We start from the raw sequence: 12,474 nt of genomic DNA, 5'->3' as shown, positions 1-12,474 counted from the left end.
TCTCATGCATCTTCTTCTCTTTACTGTGTGTAGACATTTACTGCTTCTTTCTGGGTCTGTATGCAGATTATAGGGGCTCTTATATCTTTAAAATTATTGGCCGAAATGACTTTTCATGGCCTCCGGAGCTGCTTTGGTTATCTGTCCCTTAGGTCAGACTGAATTACTGCTAGCAGGAATGTTTCCAGGTTCTCTTTCCTCTTATAGGAGCAAAATGATTTAAAACTCAAAAGTTCTGCTGGCTTTTGATGGATATAAGATGACAAATCATCTAATAACAGACTCAATACTTTTAATGATTTTTTTTAAATAAAACATTTAACTACATTTGGCCCATGAGCCTGCTGACTTCATGGGAACATTTTTTTTCTGACTGAGGCACCTGTATAGAACAATTTAATTTGTTCTGACTTTGTTGCGTTCGACTATATATTTTTTAAAAAATATATTTTGAATTTGTCATATTTTCTTTGCATGCTTTGCTATATTTACAGAATGTATCTGCAGGTAAGTTTGAGTGTATTTTAAAAAGCATTATGCACAAATATGCAGTCATAATGACTCAAGGACCTTATTGTGATTCTGTAGTCACTTTTTAAGTGAAATAATTATTTGTTAATTTGTTATATTTCAGCAAGACATGCCATTGAAATTATTTTGACTTCAAAATTATGTAAACCTTTATCTTTATAACAGGTACGATTCAAATTACAGTGATTGCTTACTACAGTTTTGAGATATACTGCACAGTTTGAGATAAATTGTTAGACGTCACAATATTTTTTCATATCTAACATTAATTTAAGATTGGATTAGACTGAATTTAAGTGTTTTTGTAATTTGGAAAACTTAAATTAAACCTCAAATAAATAAATTGATCATAATTAAATGGAAATTATTGTGTCAAAATGTAATAAAACAACATGGCTTTATGCTATTAGTGACAATGATTGTATAGAGTGTTTTGTATTGTAATTACATTCTATTTTAATGAATAATTCTATTGAATTGTTTTTATTAGTTGCATTACTACATGTATTTTTATTGTTACGGTGTAATATTAGTATAACACACGCACATGCATGAGACACAGTTTCCAGTAATGGAGCCTGGAGTTTCTTAATGCTGTGTTGGTGTCTTACCAACCCAGCTGTATAGTCAATCATCAATATTCCTTCAGTGGCAGTGAATGTATTGGATCTGATTACCCACTATGGTTCACATATACTACTATAATCTGTCATTACTGTTACGGCATTTGTTACTCAGATAGTGGCGTAAATATTTTACAAAGAAGCTCAATTTCCTCAGGACAGTTAAGACAATAGTGCTACACGTCTGAGACATTATGCAGCACCTGACCATTTAAGTGTGAGGTTTTGAAAACTAAGTCCTGCAGACAGAAAGTCAAGTGTTCCCACCCTGTGTCCAATAGCCTTGAACAAGACTGTCTCCATTATTATCTCACTGAGTGACTGAAAGTGTCTGAGAGACGCATTTCTGTCTCTATATGCTATCACATGATGATATTTCTGTATTCATGGTTTACATGGTGGGTTTTTTTTTTGCACGTGTCTTTATTGAGAAAGAGGAGTGGGTTTACTGCATCAGTGCTGCCTTCCTTCAGTAAGTGTTAGTATAAACACAGGGAGCAAAGACCTCAAGTGCCGCACACTGTATGAACTCTTCACCCTGCATTTTCGCCAACAGCAACTAGGCTGTCGTCTGTGAATTGCCGCCAGCAAGCAGGAGACAGACAAAATGTGGCCTGTGGAGGTCTGGGATCAGTGGGCAGCAGGGTCAGTGTGGAAGTGGTCACTTACAATATATGCAAAAGGCACAGAGAGCGTGTCTGCTATACCTTTTAAAGGATGTCTTGGTGCCCTAGTTACACTGGATATGTGTCTTTGTGCGCCCGCTGAAGAAGTCCTCCAGGCCTTTGGACTAACAGTAAAAGTCAGCGGAGCTGCCGTATCCTTTTCTTGACCTCTTGCCATTCTGCTCTCCGTTTACCGGGCTCTTGATCCTCAGCCCTGCTGTCTCTGGCTTTTTCCAACCCAGAAAAACAGACAGACATAACACTTGACAAACTCCTCTTTATGTGTAACATTACAAATGACCCAGGGATTTGGCTCAATGGCGTTTCACAGCATATTCAGCCTAGTGTCTTGCCTTCTTTTGCTGAATATGTATCAGGATGGCTGAGGGGGACAGTTATGCCAAATCTCTTTGTCAGTCCCGCAGGAAAAGTAGAGGGATCTTTTCTAACAGGCTCTTAGTCCCAGAATAGATGACAACTTTGACACTGATGTATCATGTCTCAGTAGTTCAGACACGGAGGGCGGCCTGCCTAGGCTTGATGCAGAGCAGGCAGCCAGCCAACAGAGGTACATGAGGAGCGTGGGGGCGGGGGGAGGGCTATTTAAAAACAATCCTATCTGTGGATCCACTGTGGGCTAAACAAAGGATTGAACCTCATTAAGATAAGAGTCCACGAAAGCAGACCAGTTGTTATGTGAAAATGCTGTCAGGGAGGCCGCCGAGAGGCAATGGCCCATTTTCTTTTCTCTCTCTAAATAGCCGTGTGTCTTCCCAATGCATCATATGTCTTTGCTAGTATTGAGCACGCACATCAGCGTCTCCCCTCCATTCTCCTTCATCACGTTCATGTTGCTGCCGGTCATGTGTAGATGTCAGGAGTGGGCAAACAATGATAAACATTGACAAATAGGCAAGGCTGTGTTCCTGATGTGCCGCAGAGCAGAAGTAATCGAAACTGCACAGGACAAACTGCTCTCCAAAAAAAAAAAACTCTGTCCTGCAAAAATAAACATATTAAATATATAAACATATTTTTTTTCAGGGGCAGCTCTGTCATGACAACATTATTACACAAGATGTCCCACATCAAAATTTGGCTGATTTTTAAACTTTAGGTTTCTTTGTTTTTCGCATATTTAGGTTTAGTTAAAAACTTCTAATTTGTCTCCAGAAGTTTCTCCTGTTACAATTTATGCCACATATATGTTATTCTATATTCTTAAGCAATATGTTAGAACACAATTATCATTGATTAACAGGTGTACAGTATATAAAGATTACAAAAAGAAAAACTGTTCCCATCCTACAAATAAAGCTGTCACAATATTGAATATTGAAAATATATATTATTAAAGGAATTCTGATTCTGATATTGTTTAATTAAATTAAAAAAAAAAAAGTTGACTGAAGAAAAAAAAAAAAGTTTTGTGCATGTGGATATTTGTGCATTTCTTTTCCCCTAAAATGCATTAATAATGAATACAAGTACTAGTGAGTTAAGGCAAGGCAATTTTACAGTATTTAAACATCACATTGAAAGAGAAACTCTTTGGGCTTCATGTTAAAGTGCATACAGTAACAAGTAACATGAGATTATAGTTTAAAACAAAAATTGACAACCGCTAAACCTCCAAATGACATCGACAAACCACACACAATGCACCCCATAAGATCATTTAAATGATTAGAAACAAGATTTAGAATTTTTTGAAATACTTTCTTTCTTTCTTTTTCTTTTTTTTTTTTAACATTTCAGGATTTGAATTATTAATGACTACTGAACTGCACATCATCCTTTGACACACAATGTGAATGGATGATGTGAATTACACCTATTTATAGTGTTAAAGAGTGCTAGGGTGGATGACTAATAGCAATAGATAAGAAGAAAAGAAAAAAATAGATATGAATGAAAAGTCTCATCCGTGCTTTACATTCCACTTTTGGCCCTGATGGGTTTTTAAAATGAATGTTAGTTTAGGGCCACTAATAATTCATGACTTTCAGTAGATATATGTGTCATCTGGAACTGTATAAATATGTTGAAGTACATTTCTTAAGAGCATGTTCACTGGTACATTATAAAAGCTGACAGCTACACTTTGACACAGTAAGCCGTAAGGAGTAGAAATACTTTTTATCTTTTCAAGTTTCTTAGACAAAGGCCAAAGGTCTTTCTTTTTTTTTGTGTCTCTGATAACATTTGTACAATTCTGGATGGTGGATTAAATATTATTTTTAGATGGAGGGGGACTTTTCTGACCTTGAAAATCCAAAGGTAAATGCTGGAAAAAAGAGAGGTCACAACACAAACTGTAAATGGTAAATATTATTATTATCAATATTATAAATTGCTCTCTCTGGCAGTATATATAATGCCTTAATGCGTGTAAAAAGCACATATAATGCATACATCCATACAAAAAAGGGTGTACATGAATATACTCATCCAGTTTTTGAATAAAATACATATACTACATACATAAATATTCATTAATATTACACTTAGTGAACTATATCTAACTACACTAGACATGAAAATGTACATTTTTACAGGCATGTGTATTTGCAATGCAACCTCATAAGTACTGACCCCATTCAATTTTCATTTTTAGCCAAAAACATGTCTTATATAGCCATACGCATAAATCCTAAAGTCCAGATGAGCTGTTGTCGGAAATTATACATTACGTGGAATAACTGGGGAGGTTATACAATAGAGATATTCCTTTAGAGAAGCACAGTTATTCAAAACACATGGCATGGTCTCTTCTTTGCTGTGCATGTATTTCATACAGTGGAGCCTGGGAACCACAGAGGGCCGTCCACTGACATCATGCACAATGGATAGGATGCCTCAAACCAACAAACAACTCAAGTAGTGTATCAGACATGTCTAAGCTTTGTTAATAGAGAATAAAAAGAAGCTTAACTGTTAACTCAGACACCATGAACTCTGAATGACACAGGGTTCACTCAGAGGTTATTGGTTCAAATTAGCTGAAAGCTCTACAGGGCTGACTGGAGCTATTTGTCATATCACTTCTACGCTACACTAGGGGGCAGTATATAACCTTGCTATGGGAGATGCTGCTGTTAAGGGGCAGAGTAATGAATGAACAGAGATAGAGAAGTGAGATAGATATGACCCTCTGATGAACTGTAAATCTGCCGGCAGCTCGGCGGGGCACTGCTGACTGGTTAAATGCCAACCCTCCACCTGGAGAGGAGAACAGTGACAGTGATGCATCTGCAAGCGTGTGTGTCTCTGTGAGTCTCTGTGTTTGTATTTGCGTTTGTCTGTAAGGAAGCATTTCATGAGTTTTTAGTTACGGTTATTCAAGTGCAGCAAGTACAAGATTTTGCACGTCCCACATTTCAGGTTTGTCCACTATGTCATATCCCTACACATTCCTACAGATGAAACCCAGCGAACATTTTCCTCACAGATTGAATTGAGACTATTTGAGCCTTTTGCTGCCAGATCACTTCTCTAAACAATCCCCTGGCCCTCCTTTCCTTGCTCCACTCATTTTTAACCCCCCTTTTTTGGCTCTCTCCCTCACTTTTCTCCATCTCTTTATTTCGTTTCCTAACAAAAGCCAGGACCGGGAGGCACATGATTAGGCTGCCACTAATTGGTATCAGATTCACAGGTTTGGATCAGCACTGTGCTGGCTGGAGCCAAGGCATTGCTCACATCTGCATAGAGAGTGGGTCGCTGAGAACCCGAGTGTGTCGAGCCGTTTGGCCCACCATCAGTTTCTCCTCACAGAGTCGTAGGCCTGCCATCACGCACACTGCTCCGGGGGCCAAACGAGCTCCAAGCACACACATGTATGACAGCTTTCATGTGCAAGCCAAACTCTGATCAGAGGGCCTCCATATTGACACCTTTCATGGTGTGTTAGCACCTTGACAGTGAAGAAGCAGGACAGCTGAGACGTCTGCAGCGTGATGGAAAGGAGCGACCAGCCTAGAGAGAAGGCTGAGGTTAATGGAGGCGGGGCGGACATGGGGATTAGGGAACTGGGTCTGCCTGCCATATTTTCCGCCTTCGTGGCCCCAGACACAGAAACTCACATGCAAAGACTCACGCGAAAAATATAAACATAAAATGCAGATACGTACTTGCACTTGTCACTGCTAATACTCTCTGTCAGTGAGCAGTGTGTTTTCTGGAGGTTTTTGTTAAATGAAGGAGTAATTGTATGATTGGCTACGCCATTGAATTTGTTTTGGCAAGGCACCCTGGGTCATTTCAACTTTATCGCAGTGACACGAGTTGGCAGACTGTGGGGGGCAGCGGTTGGGTGAACTGCAATGTTGTGCACAGATGATGGCAGTAACAAGGGAAACAACATAAAAAAAAAAAAAAAAAAAAAGCAAAACAGAACAGAAGTGTTGGGGACACCTGCATGCTCACATAACTTGTCCTCCCTCCCCAAGGAACACCCCTGACCCAGAAAAGAAGTACCTTGCAGGTTGTCAGTGGTTAAAGGATGGTTTGTGGCCATTAAGCTAGTGGAGCAATAGCATGCCCACCACAGAACACAGACTCCGCCAGCAGCAAACACTTGGGAGGCTGCCATTGGATATGAGACAGCAGCCACAAGGGGTTTCTTGCCAATAGTCCGACAGTTGTCCAACGTCAAACACTTGGCAGCTTCAGCACCACCCCTCCTTGGGTTAACCCTTTATTTAACCTGACAAGACCAGTGGGAACATGTTTGTTTATGACAAGGGCCTGGGGTGGAGGTGGGGGTTACACCACCACCCTGTCATAGCACTGAGGCTCACAGTACCACCACAGCCCTATTTTTTTTTTTAAATCTGACCACTGAGCAAGAGCAGATCCAGTGCCTCTGTTCAAGAATCTTCTATGACCATGATATGTTTTTACTATAAAGGCTATTATTTATCCATTCTAATGGGGATTAATGGTCAGGTGCTGACGTTTGTGACTTATGCCGGACGTGTTCATGACCACTGTAACAACACATTTCGGAGACTAAGGTCTAAAACTTTGACCTCAAGCTAATAGCACCAAATGATAGATATTAGATATATTGTGATATATTACTTAGAATCCTTTAAGGTCAGAGATATAATTAACTTGTGCATGCCTTTGTATTTGCCTTGTATGTGTTAAACTCTACATCTATTTTTTGCTGCCATAAAACGGTCTAAAACTTTTAGTAATAATAGTATAAGGCTATTATTTCAAGGCCTACAGAGAAGCTAAGAGGTGTCAGAGATGTATGCAGGTCATAAAAAATACTACCCCTGTTGCACTTCATTCTGGATGATGATACTCATAAATAACTTAATATTCATTCATGGGGGCGGATTGCATGACTTATTAATTCCGCAGATCCTTTGAGTTGGTTGGATGAGCAGAACTGACAGCTTTCCAGTTACAAACCCGCTATGTCAAACTCATGTAAGAAGACTTTTCTTCTTACATCCCCTGCTGGTGCTCTCCTGCTGACTTCCCACCTATCTGAAGACCTCTTCCTGCTTCTCTGGCTCTTCACTTCTGTTTCCCACTGGTAGTGTCTGTGTCACCCTCCTGCTGCTCCTCTACCAACCTCCTGACACGTTTGTCTGCCAGCTTCCTGTAGCTCCTCCACGACCTACTTATTGTTCCTCTGTCACTAGGTGATGGAGGCAACCACCTCTGGGAGCAGAAGTCGGAGAATGTGAAGTTCGCTGTAATGGGAGAAGACTTGGAAGTGACTTTCAGGTGAGCTGGGGCTGAGATGGACTGATGTGTGCTTATCAAGGGGTACGAAATCTAGTGAGCAGAAAACTTTTTGGACAACTAGAGTAGAGAGTGTACACATCCAAAAACCTTTGGATCAAAGATTCAAACCAAAGGCAGAAATCAGACTAAAGAACAAAGATAGTACTTTCGCCAATTCATGTCAAAGCTACACAAAGATCTTTGTTAGATCAAAATATTGCTCTATGAATGTTTCTATCAGTGCAGTGTTTGGATTCTTTTTGTCTGATATTCTCGTTCTACCTTTAAAAATCCGCTTTTGTAGTTGCACAAAAGTCGACAAAAAAAACAAGTCAAGACAGCGTGATGTCAATGTTCTCATTACCATCTAGAGATCACGCAGAGAAACGCGCTTGCTGAAAAAAAGTAATATAATTTGTTGTCATATTTTGACTGCATCTCCATATTCACCGGCGTAAAGAAGCACCAGTAAGTACAAATATGAGGCATATGGTTACCTCCAACAGTGACTGTTGCCCCAGACTGGTGTTGGCCAGCTATTTGCAGACAGCCTTTCATTCTGACCATCAATCAGATAACAGAACAGTACAAATCAGGAACTTTGATTGGAAGGGATTCTGCTGCACTTTCGTCTGAAATTACAAGGCAAAGGGAGAGGGGGGGGGGTTGACTTTCAAAACATATCGTTTCCATTTGTTTTGACTGACATTCATCTCGCTTGCTCTTTAATTAAACCATAGTGAGGTCAGAAAGATTGTTATGCCACTTTTTAAAAGCTTTTTGTGGAAATACAATCCTGTGACCATTCTACTAAGCTGGAGTCACCTTATCCTCGCTCCGTGCCCCATGGCAGCCCTCTCACACTGTGAACCTCTTCCAAACACAACAACCAGTGACTGTACACAGCACGAGGAAAAACTGATACAGCTCGAGTCCCCTCGCCTCTCCCATTGTAAGTCTCTCCCTCTCCCCTGTTGGCACATCCAATCAAATTAAAAGTGGATGGAGGGGAAGGGAATTGCAGCCATGGGGCCATGTGTGCCCCCCCATGGAAGAAAGAGACTGGAGACGGGAGTTTATAGCCACCCCTTCGCCCCCTCTACTTCTTGTAATCCCTAGTAGAAACCGAAGAGAGGAAGAAAGGGCAGCGTCTGTCGCCCAAAGACGTTACAATAACAGAAAGAAAACCAACCAGCCTCTAACACCAAAACCCTTCCATAATCTAGGCTACGGAGGGAGGCCTTTGGAACAAGTGACAAGACTGGTGTGTGTATTCATCTGTGTGTGTCCAGCCCACCAGTTCCACTCATGGGTAACAGATGGCGCCTTATCATTGGCCAGGATCGGCCGCACAGCACACATTCCTAGACATGCCGGTAATGCCTTTTGTGATATTCAGTTAATGCTAACTTCACGTGAAATTACACACTAAATTACCATTAGAGTGCGCTCATTATTCTATGTATTATCAGGGTTGAACTCGTCAAACAGAGCATTCACATGGGTTGGGGGGCATTTGTTGAGATAATTGTTGTTCTGTGTACTGTCTTTTTAATTATACATCCACGCAAGCCAACGTTACCACCAACATAACCCATTTGCACCCGTGAATGAGTCCCCATCATAAAAACATGCTTCCTCACCTGGCTGCCCTAAAAGCTGGCCTTTTAGCGGCCTCCCTCCCCCTGCACCCTTTTAATAATGCCCTTTTATTCTTGAACACATTATTAAACACTGTCACTCAGGCTAAATACCAGGAATAGTTGGATAAGAGCCTAAACAAGGATGGGGGGGAGAAAATGGGGGACAGGGTACATGGAGTACTCTGAGTGATGGATCTGTTTGAGTCCATAAATGTGGGTGTTGTGAATAGAGAGAGAAAGGTAAAAGCTGGGAGGCTGAAGGAAGGTTGGAGGGAGGCCAAATACATTATGGCTGGGGTGAGGAGTTCATGCTGGAGTGCAGCAGGGGGGCTGGTGTTCACTTTGGCTGCACGCTGTGATGGCTGGTCAGCAAGGAAGATGATTGACACCTGGTATAACTGACAGGATGACTGACAAATGCAGTGGGCATGTTAAACTCTTTGGTTCGAATAATGGAAGTGATGGTGGCGATGATGTCCTGTACGTTAGTGTTGGTACAAGAGTATACTTTAGCAGATGTCTATATGGGCATTCTGCGGCATGAACATATGTTTGAGTGCGTGTATTCGTCTGGGTGCATTCATGAATGTGTGCATCCATGAGGTTCAGCTTCTTCCATACACATCTGGAATTATTCTTGTGATAAAGAACTTTCAGATAATGTAACACATCCTCTGGCAGCCATAATGGAGTTCTGCTTGACAAAATACTGATAGTGAGCGTTGGCTGTCCATCTTAACAGAATGGAGCATGGAACAGGATAACATTTTGGGAAATGTAGTTTTCTTGCTGAGAGTTAGGTGAGAAAATCAGTACTACTTTTTTGTCTAATATGAAGCTTGAGCCGGGACATGGTTGGCTGGTTTAGCATAATGACTGAGAGCAGCGATGCAGGTAGGCTACCATCACATTTTAAAACTCACCAATCAACATATCTCATTAATCTGATCATCACATCTGATCAATGTGCGGTCAGATATTCGCATATTAGGAAGCTATCCTGAGTAACTAATTAGTAGCCTACCGCGTAAGTGTGCATTCAGAGTAAAAATAGCAGTGTGCTAAAAAAATCACGAGGGGCTGTGTTGGTGCATGTTGCTACAAGGTGATCTAGGAAGTCCTATCTGGGCAATATAACCATGAATTTGAAGGCTTATCTGATGCTAAAACACTGCCCAAAGGTCAATAATACCACAAAGTGAACTACCTTGAATGAATATCCATATATTTGATTGGCCAGAGCAGTTCTTTGCTGAATGAAATTTCACTGCAATGTGGCAAAAGTTGTGTTTTTGTGGTTCACGGTTTTACACATTTCTGATCAGAATCAATGTTGGGTTTGTCATCATGCAATAAATAGTAATCTATTACTCACTGCTCTTTGAGTGCGCCGACTACGTAAATGAATCTGGATTATTCGATTTCTTCTTCTTCTACTTCTTTTCCTCTCGTATTAGGAATAACTTGTTGCACTACTCATTACTGGGGAAAGTAATGTTATTACTCTAACATGTTACTACTGCCTAACACTGACAACAGTTCTACGTTGTTCATTGCAAATTTTGCCAGGGAGTTTGCCGTAACTCAAGTAGGGCAAAGACAGCTCACTTCTATTTAGAAAGCATACTGAGAATTTCAACAGTTCCTTACTGCGGTAACTAGGTAGTTACGGTTCTTATTAGATTAAGAATGGCACAGATACAGCAAAGCCACACGAGTAATAGACGAGTAGCTGACAATGACTGATGACACTACCGAAGTGGCCTTGTTTTGATATTTAATAGCCCTGATGGTGCCCCCCAGTGAGAGTAGAAGCACATGGTAAGGCTTAACCAGGCTGTGACAGGCTTAGCCTACTGGTTACTGTGAAGAGTGACAGCCTGATGGGAAAATGAGTTTCCAAAGCATTGTTAGAGTAGCCACAGTTTGCTGATGTCACCAGAGCAGATTGGCACAAAGACATACACGTACACTCGCACACAGACACACAAGGATCACCTGCCTGGAGACAGGGTGGATTATGGGGAATTAGGGGGCACTGTGTGACTTGGCACTGAAACTGGGGGTCCTGTTGTTGTCGGCGCAGGATCTGAAATTCTGCCAAAATACACTGACACGCTCTTACAATAGAAAGCACACAGATGACTGATGACACCGATACGAACACATTCACAAGGTAAAGACGAGCACACTTGTGTCCACGTGCTTGTGCTGACATATGCATACTATGCACACTGCACAATGCACTTATGCGAGCACAGACCCACACAAATAGTACAACATGGAACACCCCACATTATGTATACACAGTCTCTCATACACACACACACACACACACACACACACACACACACCAGATGCCAGCAGGGTAAGTGTGTCCCCTATCCAACAGTAGCAACTGTAACAATGACAAGGCTTAGCGGTGCAACAGTAGCCCCCCTGCAGATTGACATTCGAGACTGCTGTTCACACAGTGCAACCATTCACAGCGTCAGAGCTTGATAATTCACTTTTAGCCAACACTAACCTGCAGCTGTGCACTGTTGTAATTAAAAGTGAGGCCTTTACATGAAATGTCAGTCGTTATTCAGGCTTTTAGCGACGAGCATACCCAGCTAATGTAAACTGCGATGTGGCATGGAGGATGAAGGAATTCATTTCATATAAAAAAAACCAAAAAAACCCCTGTTTGATTACAGTTGGTCGCAGCCATGTTTAAAGATCAGTCCTACACTTTAACTTGCCATATTTGCAAATGAAAGTAAGAAAGGAGAAATAATATATGAGGTTTTGAGATCAGACAACAAATTAATTAACAACAAAATACAGCTTAGATAAGATACTTATCATTTGAAATGGCATACACTAATAGCTCAATAAGCACAGAACTGAGATAAAAACCCCTGTTCAAAGATAATGTTTTGCCTGTCTGTTCAAACTCCATGACCGTAAGTGGATGCTGAGAATTTTTGTTTACTAGTCACACCACTATTTCCAAGGTCACAAATCAACTTTTATAATCAGAAAACACCAACTTTTAATGAATGTCTTACAACTCAAATGTACAGTATAAAATATATGAAGAATTGTGCAACCCCAAAACTTCTCAGAGGACTTGCAGTAACCTTGATGGTAAGATTAATGGCGTTCAGTTGATTGTTGTCAAAGAAATATAAAATTCTAAACTTGAGGTAACCACTTTATTCCAAACCAGTCTGAATGAAACATTAACATTTCACTGCGTATCTTAACGTACTTCCATAT

This window comes from Pempheris klunzingeri, chromosome 6 (genome assembly GCF_042242105.1).
Source record: "Pempheris klunzingeri isolate RE-2024b chromosome 6, fPemKlu1.hap1, whole genome shotgun sequence".
Taxonomy (NCBI): Eukaryota; Metazoa; Chordata; class Actinopteri; order Acropomatiformes; family Pempheridae; genus Pempheris; species Pempheris klunzingeri.
The sequence above is the reverse complement of the archived record's forward strand: the minus strand, read 5'-3'. Positions refer to the sequence as shown.